The sequence below is a fragment of the Stegodyphus dumicola genome, chromosome 2 (genome assembly GCF_044657685.1).
Source record: "Stegodyphus dumicola isolate Sdum_Otavi_A_Nest chromosome 2, ASM4465768v1".
In the NCBI taxonomy this organism is placed as follows: domain Eukaryota; kingdom Metazoa; phylum Arthropoda; class Arachnida; order Araneae; family Eresidae; genus Stegodyphus; species Stegodyphus dumicola.
Window position 1 is genome coordinate 270,279,636 of NC_140769.1, and position 12,397 is coordinate 270,292,032.

At 30.3% G+C, this 12,397-nt stretch overlaps 1 pseudogene across 1 annotated transcript in view; it reads left to right on the forward strand.

Moving 5' to 3' along the window:
- The window catches only part of LOC118203532 (uncharacterized), a 96,947-nt pseudogene extending 84,633 nt beyond the window's left edge, over positions 1 to 12,314 (forward strand). Inside the window, exons 21-25 of the transcript XR_015039287.1 lie at positions 6,547 to 6,942; positions 6,989 to 7,404; positions 8,289 to 8,409; positions 11,606 to 12,147; positions 12,300 to 12,314. The product of XR_015039287.1 is annotated as an uncharacterized LOC118203532 (transcript). The remainder of the gene's footprint in view (positions 1 to 6,546; positions 6,943 to 6,988; positions 7,405 to 8,288; positions 8,410 to 11,605; positions 12,148 to 12,299) is intronic.
- The last annotated feature ends 83 nt before the right edge of the window (positions 12,315 to 12,397 follow it).

Genomic DNA, 12,397 nt, shown 5'->3' on the forward strand with positions numbered 1-12,397 from the left:
GTTAGTCATTGGTGAACTGATATTATATTTACTATTCAAACCTCGTCAGACACTGGTGACTGACAACATGTTTTTTATTAGTCACTGTTGATTCTTGATAGTGTTAAATCCAGTAGAATAATTCTAATAAAAGGTAATGGTCTTTCCTTGTAATGCATTTAAAAGCTTATAATTGACATGAAATTGCTTGAAGCAGTCCATGTTGTGAATTAAGATGATAGGTGATGCCCAGAGACTAGAAAATAATGTTATTTTCCTATATCTCATTTAAAAATTTTCTGATTTCCTCTTGTTTTGTGAAAGGAAGATACTGAAAATGCAGCTCGATAAGTGGATGGCTCTGAGCGTTGATCTGGTATTGTGTCATGTTCTTGTGACCAACCTAGATGAAGTTGAAAATATATCCTTAAATTTCTCTATTAAGAGACTTGCAGCTTAGATTTGTTTAGCATTTAATTTTATGCTTTCAAGTAAACCTTTTAATTCAACTGTGTTTTGCTTCTGATCAATAGAAGTCTGCGTGATAGTTGTCATAGAGAAACATGAAGCAATTTCTTTCACTTTGTGAAAGTATAAGGCTATCACTTACATTGGCAGTTCTGACTGTCGTGTTTTCTTTTGCTAAGTCTGTGAGTGTTACTATTATGACTATTAAAAACACTTTCAAATGCATATCTTCCATAGAAAAATCGATGATTCCAAACCACAGCTTCTCATGAATTTTTATTACACTGCTAGTGATGCATTCTGTTATAGGAAATATAATAATACTATCAGAGGCAGTTATCTTATAGCAGTTGACTTCATTTTCATCTACTGCGAACATCGATATTTCTTCATCAGAGGTATATAATTTGTAATATTCGACATCTATATAAAAACCTATATTTTTTCAAAATGTCAAGTCTGAAGGTGTATGGATCTGTTACATCAGCCACATAGACTTTGTGCTCATATAAGCAGAATAAAAACTTGATGTGCACATTCATTTTTCTCTGTGCTGACATTTTTTATTGTCATAGTCTTTCAAATAAGAGATGAAGCTACATAGAGCAAGTTTTTATCTATTTGCCAGTATATATTAGCTTTCAAAATAGTTACATTAGTCTATGTTTATAATCATGCAACAATGAGATCCATTAATTTTTCCTACACCATAGAGTTCATGATTTCCACTTTGAACTAATGATATCTGTAAAATAATGACAGCCAAGTTTTTTGGTTTCACAAATTTTTGCTCTTTGTATGATTTGTGCTTAATTGTTTATGCCTGGGATACGGCCTTCATAAATGTTCTTAACTGCCGCAGCTCCAGCCTTTTTATTTACTATTATGGCTGCTTTGAATCATAAATGCTTCTGTTGGCTTAAGTCTTTTCATCGTCTGTGTCACTGCTGTCTGCACTAAGTCTTTCATGCTGTTAACTCCCCTTTCAGGATGAAGGTCCTTTCTGTTGACTTGTGCAGCCTCCACTTTCATAGTATTCATTAGAGCGGTCTTCAGATCTTTGAATGCTGTTTGGAGTTCGTGTTAAACACCATGATCCCTAATAAATATGAGAGACTTAATGAGTCTTTAATCTCCTGACTAAAGTAGACAAGACAAAACAAAACAGACGATACTCGGTGCTGAGGAAATGTACTCCTCCCCAGGAAAAACCAAGTGGTTTGGTTTTAATACAAAAGAATCCCAATATTTTCCAATAAATGGAATATTAATGTAAATGAATGTTCAGTGAATATAACAACTGTCAAATATTATCTAACAAGATCAAAGATAATATAACATCTTCATTGCAATGAAAATATCCCAAAAATATAACCATTGATAACAAAGAAAGTGACAAAGAGGTTGTTAAGAATGAAAAGATTTCAGTTGACCATTTAATAAAAATTATGGATTCAACAATTACAGGACCTAAACAATAGAAATTTGTAACTCAGAAAGAAATTATATTTCTCTATAGAATTAAAGAGAAGTAATAATACAAAAAAGGAAATTGCTTAAACAACTTGCATTGAAAGAGATATTTAATGAAACTTATACAGCCAAAAGTTGTTAATTCTGACCTCAAACCTACTAACTTTCTGCGCATGCGTAGCGTTGATGCATGCACACAAGAGCTTTATGGCTGCGAATATGTGTGTGCGCGTGCACAAAATACGTTTACGCATGCGCGTTTAATGTATAACGGACGGTATAAGCTAAGCTAAAATTATCTAATTCAGTTAATGTTGCACATTGCGTTGTTCCTTAATCTTCGAATTGGATCCGGCTTATTATTTTTTGCAGACTGTTAGAGCAATTTTATAAAAGTAAGCTTAAACTTTCGATTATGTCAAATAGAATTTCCAATATATATTTACTAATATGTAAAGGATCTACCAAAGCGAAAGTATGTTTCAAAGTCCACTAAACAAAAGTGGAATTGCTGCAAAAAATTACCTAACCATTCCGAAATCTGTTTATCAATTTCACACTGCTCTGCGGTGGGGGATGGGGGGAGTGAACCGCGCGCAATGAATTGGAAGTTGATCTGTCAGTACTATCCATATCTTCAGGGCAGATGTATTCAACGCCGCAGCACGCAATAAATTGGAAATTGATCTGTCAGCACTATTCTTATCTTCAGGGCAGATGCTTTCATTTTATTTGGCTTATAATTCCTTACTAAATGTAGTATTTCATCTCGTCTTTGATATGATTTAAATCAAATTCGTCGTCATTATAATTTGCTTCCGATAGTGAAGAAAGTGACACAGAGGTTATTGAAAACGAAAAAATTTCGATTGACAAATTAGTCGGTATTCTCGACGCAGCAATTATAGGACTTGAACAGCGGAACTTTGTAACTGAACAAGAAATTATGTCTGTTTAATAGAATTAAAGAGAAAGTATTATCACATGAAACGAAGCAACTTAACTTACATTGAAAGAAATGTTTAAACATTTCTTTCAATGTAAGTTAAGTGTTAATTTGTTAAAGTAATTAATTGTTAAATTAATTAATTAAGTGTTAATTTGTTAAAGTAAACAAATAAATATTAAGCTTTTTCTTTTTGTAAATTTTGATACCCTTTAGATCATAATTGTTCTTTATTTCATAAATTACGGTTTCATATTTTTAAATTTGTAATTTCTGCATGCCATCTTACCAGATTTAAACTGATGATCTGTAATCCGGAAAAATCGATAATCCGGAATCGCTGAAGTCCCTACGAGTCCGGATTAACGACTTTTGACTGTATTAACACTAATTTTTTTTTTTTTTTTTTTTTTTTTTTGTTTGTAAATTTTATTTCCTTTAAAGTCATAAAAATGTGCTTTAATTCACAGATATTTTTAATTGCATAATTTATGCTTGTTCTAATCTTGCTAGACTTGAATTAATGGTCTAAAATCCAAAATTGCTGAAATCTGGGCAGCTCTAGATATCAGACTTTTTACTATGCTTTCTTTTAGCAGCATTTGCTTCTGCTTCTTTTCTCATCTTGGAAAAAGCCATTATGATACTTCCTTTTATATGAGTGGCATTTGCTTCTATCAGTGTTTTTGCTTCAAATGATTCACTGCAATTGTGCTATTCATTACAAAGGAACTTGCGGCAATTATTTCCACGATAACTTTTAGTTGCCATTAAATCTTTTGTGGTTGTTGGCATTCAAAGATATGCAGAATTCTGACACTTAACCCCTTCGCGCCAAGTGTTACGTATACGTGCCAGCAATGAACACACTTACCTACCGGCCGACATGCAGGCGTGCCAGAGGATTGTTCCGTTCTCTACCGACTGTCACGTATTTGTGCCAGTACTTTGGAACGTTTTTCAAACTATAATTTCTGCCACAAGATGGCACTGTATGTCCATATGGTTTCAGATACATGTAAATTAGACCTTCTTCTCGAAATGAGAGAAGCGTGACTCACATACACATGTTTTTGATACTCACATACACTCACATACACATGTTATATAAACAAACGGGAAAATAAATGTTTCCGAATGGCGTGATTTATGACGTCTCTTTAACTCGCACTTTATTCGCACGTGGTAGTTGTTTACTGTAAGTAGAGAAGTTTTATTTGCTCTAAAGCGTTGGGTATTTCGGTTTGCAGTTCAGTTTTTAGAAAATAATTAGATCTTGTTAGACGTGAATTCTTTGTTTTTACCGTTGCAATGTCGAAGCGTCGAAAATGTTTAACAGAGCATGAAATAGCAGAAATGATGCAAAATATTTCAGATATTGATTCTGAAATTCTGATATTCTGATATTGATTCTGAAAGATTAACTGAAAGACATTTTCCAAAACTTTGTTCAGAAGAGACCGATAAGAAAATGAGACGACGATGCTTCGTTTGTTCACATTCCCGGAAAAATCCTCCAAAACGGCAAATGAGTTATTACGACTTCAAGGAATGTAACGTAGGACTGTGTGTAGATCCCTGTTTTCAAATTTTTCATACGAAAAGAGAATTTTAAGTAATATATTTAGTTTTCAGATGTATAATGTTAAAATTCATAAAATGGTGAGTAATTAAAATAAAATGTGTAAAATATGCATTTAAACAAGAAATAAGGTAATTAAAGTATATATATAAAAATATTTATAAAGCATAAGCCGTTTAAATACTCTATAGAGCATTATTAAACAATGCGTTGATACTTTGTAAATTTCATGGATTTAGGCTTAGTAGCAAAAAAGCCCCCGGCCCTGGAGAGACGCTCGCGTAAGACACTGCCGGCCTCAGCGATAAGCACGCGTTTTTGCTACCCGGCTCGAAGGGGTTAATGTTGTAAGCCACAATTTCATGGTTTGCCGTCTCTTTGTAATCAGTTCAGTTGAGAAGAAAGAAATTGACAATTTATTATAAATAATAATGACACATAAATAAATAGTTGTAAATAGCTCAAGAAGAACATAGGTTTTAAGTAAATCCTTCTTAGCGCACGAGAAATTTCCTACATTATTACCGAAAAACTTCTAAATATCATCAAGGGCATTTTTTTCCATAACTTATTTGTAGTTGAGCTGTTTTTACAGTTTGAACAGTTTAAACTTTGTGAGCTCAGAATTGAAAGATCTACATATATATTTACAAAATAAACATTTTTGTTCAAAACATGTGGCTTTAAATTCAGTTGGATTGGATACAAAAGAAGGCCTAAAATTATCACACTGGAAGCTACAAATATATAAATAGCCAAATAAAACAATGCACAATATAATAATATTACATTCAAATGAATTTAAACATGTATGGAAAGTTACAACATTATATGTAGGTATCCATCTCATTATTAAAATGAGTATTCAGCATTGTAAGAAACTTTAATACTTCCTGAAATGGTTATCAGAAATTTTGCTTGTAATTTACCTTCTGTATTATATGTCTGCTTAGGAAGAAGTTGTAAAGTCTTTTTTTATATATGTATATATGATTAAAAGGAAGTTGGAACCACCACCTATATAGGGTAACTTTAAAATTTAAGAATACAGATATAAGGCTTGGAAATATTTCTCATGTCATTTGTTGCTTAGATACTTCTTAAACAATAAGTATAGATAAGTTCTGATTTCTCGGTGCATCGTGATGCCTTATGTAAATTCTTAAACTACAAGAAGTCAAAAATAATTGTTTTCCATTTTGAGTAATTTGTATTAGCAAGTAGGCGAAAGGTAAAAAATACCACTTGATATTAAAGGAGCTGTAGGTTCATAGTGAGTAGAATCTGAAATACTTCTTTATTGATAAAAATGGGAATGCAAAAATTAAAGTAAGTAAAACTATGAAGACTTTTTTTCATGGCACAAAAAAATTTGTCTTTCAGGATTATTACCATAGAATGTATATAACATACTGCATAGAATGTTGGTTTCTCTGAAACGTGCTTATGTTTTATTTACATAAACGAATAAACTGATTTCGGCACATATATTATCCCCTCAAAATATATTATCCTCTCATCAAACTGCACAATTATGGGTAAACATGACATAACAACATAAGCATAACATTTGAGCTTTTGTTTTCTATGCTTTGACATAGCAACACAAGTGTAACATCTGTGCTTTTGTTTGATGTAACACTGAATAACTCTCAGTAACCACTTTTCATTTTTATGAATAAGGATACAAATTAACTATTATTGCTATATTTTTTACTTACATTTAAAAAAAGTATTAAAATTTGGAACCTGCTTCCTACAGAACAGCAATCAGTGGATTATTTTCAAAATGATGGAATCTTACCATAAAAAAGTGTGTATTAACGTCACCTTATACTCTTATACACTTTTTCTTCCAATTTAGAAATGCAGCTATAAGTTATAAATCATGACTATATATGTGAAAGTTATACATGTAATATATATATTAAGTTATAAACCGTGAATTTCTCTAATTCCTAAATACTGTCCAAAAATTTATATATTGTTAATCTTGCTCATGTATTGCAGTTATAGTAGTTAAATTTATATTGTTCTGTTTCCTTGCAGATTAAAATTTTATGAGTTCAAAATATTTATTGCTTTATATCTGTTATAGTTAATTATATGAAGTCTGATCTTTTAGGTATATCACATAGTGATATTTCTGGTACACCTGTGGAAAAAATAACTACTCTTAAGGAAAATAACATCTCAAGTTGCTGTTCACCTAAAGTAGAGAATGACACTGCATTACATGTATCAAGTGAAGAAGGCTTAAAGAAAACATGTAGTTGCTCTCCAGCTTATAACAGCAACAAAAAAGAAAAACAAAGCCCTTTTTATCAAAATCATAAAGACACAATCATCGAAAACTCTGCTTCTTATCAAATTATTACTCCTGAGCTACATCCATCTGAAATAAAATCGAACATTCAAGAGTTTGTAAATACGAAGGATAATGCTGAATTTGGAAAGGCGAGTGAATTTCAATTTCCAGAGAAAGAAGAAGAAAGTATCCATGAACTGTTTGCAAAATTAACTGAATACATTTACTCTAGATACAGATAAAAATAATATGGCCAAAACATCAAGAGATCGCGTAGGCTTCTTTGAAGAAGCAAAAAACAGTGTAGTTGCTCAGCGTAATTTAGGAAACTTCTTAAAAATCATAGATTATGGTTACACTACTGATAAGGCAGTTGAAAAAATTCATGAGAAATCAAATCTGAATGATCCCAAAGAAAGCAAAAGGTCATTTGAATGTAGCGATGATATTGTGGAAGAAAATGTGAAAGATTTTCCATTGACTGCTAATACTGATAAGGGAAACTGTAATACATCCCTCTCCATTGAATTTAATTATGTTACTGAAGGTAATAGTTCTGCAGATAATGGACATGCATCTTTGCAAGTATCTACATTTCAAAACCCATGTGAAAGATATTATTATGATACCTTAGAACCAGACTCTTTAGTATTTATGAAGAAAGCACAAAATAAAAAGGATCTCACCAAGTGTTTAAATGATTTTTTGTAAAGAATTGAACTTTGGCGATGAGGTAAGATTTAAATATGTAGTAAAATATTTTTTTAATTTGCAGAATGAACTATTGTATCATAAAGCCCAGTTTTAATAAGCAGCTTTGTATCACATTATATCAGAAAAGAGAAGCTTCATGTTAACAAACATTAATGTAATTTCTTAGAAGATAGGGAATTAAATTTAAGCACATTTTATGGATACTAATTAAGTATTAAGAAAGAATATTGAGAGATAAAGAAGTTGAGTGTTGGTAATTTAATTGTATGGTAAAATACGGTATATAATGTTTGTTTGTTTTAAGATAGCTAACTTCATGGAGAATGTTATAAGAGAAATTTGAGGTTTGGAAAACATAGAAGGAAAGGAAAGTATTAATGCAACTAATTCTCCTCTGGGTGATAATTCCACCTTAGATGGAATGTTCCCTTGCATTTGTACTTACTCTTCAAGATCAGTTTTTCCTCTATAGAGGAAATGAGCTGAGCAATATTTCTTTACAAATAATATAATTTTCTTAATTTATCTAATCACTTAATCAACTATCAATAATATAATTTTAAAATATTAATATAGAATTTGTGCTAAGTATCTGTGTCATAAAGACACATTAAAATTTTTATATCATTTGTTAGATCTTGGGTGTTGGAAAAACGTAAATTTCCATTTAAATATCTGAATATAAATTTTTATTGTAAGGCTGCATTTGTCAAAATTATCATTATTTCCCCCCTTTGTACGAAGAATTTTTTAATATATTTGAAAAATTTTAAATAATTTTATATGTAAGAATTTAAATTCTCTATTTGATTTATTAGGTTGCACCATCACGAATGATTCAAGCTGAATCTTTTGTCCTTGAAAAAAGTATTTTATCGCCTAATTCTTGCAGCAGATCAGTGTTAGAATCTACTCCATGTCTGAGAGTCACCGAAGGAGGTAATTTATGTTTAATCTTACTAATCTATTAATGTTAATCTTAATGTTTAATCTTACGATACCATTACCTGATGCACAGAAGCTTTCTATTTTTTAAAAAAAGTAATTTTTCATGTCTTTCAGAATGTGATAAGCATTCAAACTTCATTGATTGAGTGCTGAAACTTAAGATATGGATAAAACTTTCATGTTTTAAATGAAAAATGTAATTCTTTCTAAAAACTTTTACAGATTCTTTATCTGTATTATTGTTTCATATTTGCATATCTGTTACATAAAGCATTCAAGTCCTTTGATAATGGAGAAAACTTGTTTATCAGCTAAGCATATTATCAATAAGAATTGAGGAAAATTTGCTTTGGTTTCTCTTCTAATTTTACTGAAAGAGTCAACAGCCACAATTCCATTATTGGTCTTATTTCAATTCTCAAGCATTCCTTTTGTTATTTATAGTTTGAAGCAAAATTAATTATTTTTGGTTGTACATTACCTCTGAAAAAAATCTGTAGCATTTTATTCAATTAAATAAAATATAAATATTGCTTGTATTCAGAAGGGAAGTTAAAATACACAATAGGGCAATAAAATACTGATGTTTAACGGTTTTAAAAATATATGTGTAAACCTTATGTGTCAGAACTGCATTTATATGTTGAAAGGTCATCTACCACCTGCTGATTTTTAATGCTACATTTTATGTTTAGTCAAAAACTTCTTTTCTGAACATGTCATATAGCATAACAATGCACTTTCACACTATTCAATATACATACAGCAATTTCTGGCCTGAAAAGAACCATGTGTGTCTTTACTTTCTTTTCAGTAAACTAAAACTTTCACTGAAAGTTGCCATTCAAATGAAAATGCCCTGCTGGAATTCAGTAAAAATTATATTTTATATTGATGCATATAAAGTTTATACATAATACATATGTTTTTCACTAACACAATACTATATTCTAAAATTTTTCTGGGAACATCCAATTAAATAATAAAGTAAAAACTTACTAAAGTAATTATTTATCTTCATTTCTTCCTAAAAATTTTTTTGTATGTGCTTATGCCCAGGACACTATGAAAAATTAATTTTAGTGGTTAGAAAGTCTATTACATGTACATTACATAGGCTCATATGACAGATGAAAGCTGATGTGAAAGAATAAAAGGAAATTATATAGTAAGGACAACAAATTATTCAAGATGTTAAAAAGTAGATTATATACTTTTTGCAGCTTTTCTGTCCTGAATGTGATTATGATGACTAGGATTTTGTTATTCCATTCTTGCATATTTTTCAGGAGGTATTACATTCTGTAGAGAGTATTTGTTGGATTTCATATGCTCGTTGAAATCACTACATGAATATTTAGAATTTACTTTTAAATATTCTTTTAATGTTGACCCCTGTAATCAATTTCTTTCTGAATATCAAATTTTCTTCATATTTAAAAACATCCTTTGTATTACGACTGTTACATTTAGCAGCAAAATTTATTAACTAAACTACAGTAAGTTCCATTTAAGAATCATGGGCACTTTTTAATCCTATTTAAAACCTTAGATGAAAGTATAAATTCCAGGTTGTTGAGTTCCAGATACCAGGTAACCCTATACCTATTTTTACATTCTGGTGCAGCTCAAGTGTGGCCACAGGGCAAATTTATTCTGCAGCGATGGCTAGCCTGTGCCCCTTAGTTTATCTGTTGACATTATCTTATTGAAACAGAAATTCAGATGCTGTGATCAGTTGGGGGGATTCTTTTTTTAAGGTTATACATTTTTAAACGTGTATTTCAATATATATTATTCTTATTTACCTTTATAAATCAGAAAGATTTAAAGGTTCAAATTACAAACTACTGTAATTTCTAAATACTGTACAGTAAATCTTTGCCAAATGTAGAAGTTATGTCATTAATACGCAGCTCATGCAGCAAATTCACGTTCATCAAAGTTAACTTTCTATGGAAAAAATGTGTTAGGTTTAATTCAGATAGATTTAAAATGTAGATATATATTAAGCAAACCTAAATATTATTGAAATTAAAAGGGAAAAATGAACTGAAAATGAATTTTTATTACTGCTTAATGAATATATGATACAATTAATTTTTTAAATGTGTTTATTTTCCTTAGGTGATGACTGATGATGTTAAAAAATTTCACAATAAGGAGCTCAAAGTTTTGCAGCGCCTGTCATAAAGTGTCCTTTTCCTTCTTCTTTAGGGTCAATCTCCATTACAAAATCAGTTTCTGTGCCTTTTTTAACAATTCATTTATTTTCTTGTAAGTTAGACTCTTTACCTTCTTCATTGTCACTGCTTTCAATGTCAGCCATTGTCATGAGATCATCCAGCTCTTCATTCATCATTTCTTGATTAATTTTTGGATTTCTTCTCCTTTCATATCTGAGAATCCTTTGCCATCGGTTGTTTCTGCAGTTCCTACGATTTCTTTGGCTTTATTTTTAATTGATGGAAATCTTTTAAGATTGTTGATGATTTCTGGCCAGTGTTGGTGCCAGAAAACATTTGATGTTGATAAATGCACTTTAAACCATGTATGAATGAAATTCTAATGTTGGACAAATTAAATGCAAATGATTAAATCACATTCCACAAATATGCACTAAACAAGGGTTTACTATATTAAATTTCACTTAATATTGAGAATGTATTATAGACTTATTGTAAATTATCTAATTATAGATAAAAATTTGTATGATCATAATATTTATTCCTCTGAGATTTCAGGTTTAATTACATGAATTCTGATTTTCTAGGTGTATCACACAGTAATATTTGTGGTTTATCAGAAGAGAATATAACTTTTCCAAATGAAAATCAAATACCAAATTATTACTTTTCTGGAATTAGGAAAAATGTTGCATATATACCAATTGAAGAGAGTTTAAAATCTACATGCTCTCCATCGAATGATAAGATCAATAAAAATATTATTAGCTCTTTTCCTTTAAAACAAAAAGGCAAAATTAATGAAAATTTGGACTCGTATCTATGTAATGCTTCTGGACTGTGCACACCAGAATTAAAATTAAGCATCCTACAGTTCGAAAATACAATAGATAAAGCAGAATTTGGAAAAGTGAAGGAATTCCTTTTTCCAGAGAAAAAAGAAGAAAATATTCATAAACTGTTCCCAAAATTAACTTTCAATGCCATTTCCCCGGAAATAGAGAGAAATCATAAAATCACATCTGCCAGTGATCAGACATACTTCTTTGAAAAAGATGGGGAGAACGATGTAGTTTTACCTAATAATTTAGAAACTGTATTAAAATATGTGGGTAATAGTCATGTTGCTCATAAAACAAATGAAGAAACTGTTAAAAATTCAAAAATGATCAATCCTGATATTAATAGACATGAAAAGTCATTTATAAGTGATAAGGAGTTTGTAAAAGAAAATGCACAAGTTACTGTTTTGGAAGAATATCCATTGATTGGTACTGCTGTTAAGGAGAGTTATAATAAATCTTCAGTTCTTGGCAATGAAAAAATTGTCTTGCTTTTTGAGAGAAACACATTTAATGATGGAGAAGGCAACAGTCTTGCAGATAATGAGCATAAATCTTCACATTCATTTAAAAGTCCCTGTGAAATGTCTTGTAACATCTTTCAAACAAGTTCTTCAGCATCTACAAAACAATTACAAACTGAAAATGATCCTATTGATTTTTTTAATCAGATCCATGAAGAACTGAGCTTAGATGATGAGGTAAGATTTAAAAATGTATTTGTAATTCATGTAGTTCACCATATCACAAACTGTCTTTAATAATTTTCTATCCTTTTTTGTCAAAACACATGAAAAAAATTAAAATTTGTCTTTCTGTATCATTATTGAAAATATTAATGTCTCTAATTCAGATAATAGGATTTTAATTATAAGTAAATTTTTTTGGAATATCACTAAATGCAGGAGGGAGAGGAACTGTGATTTTGTTAAAAATTATATTTAAAATGCA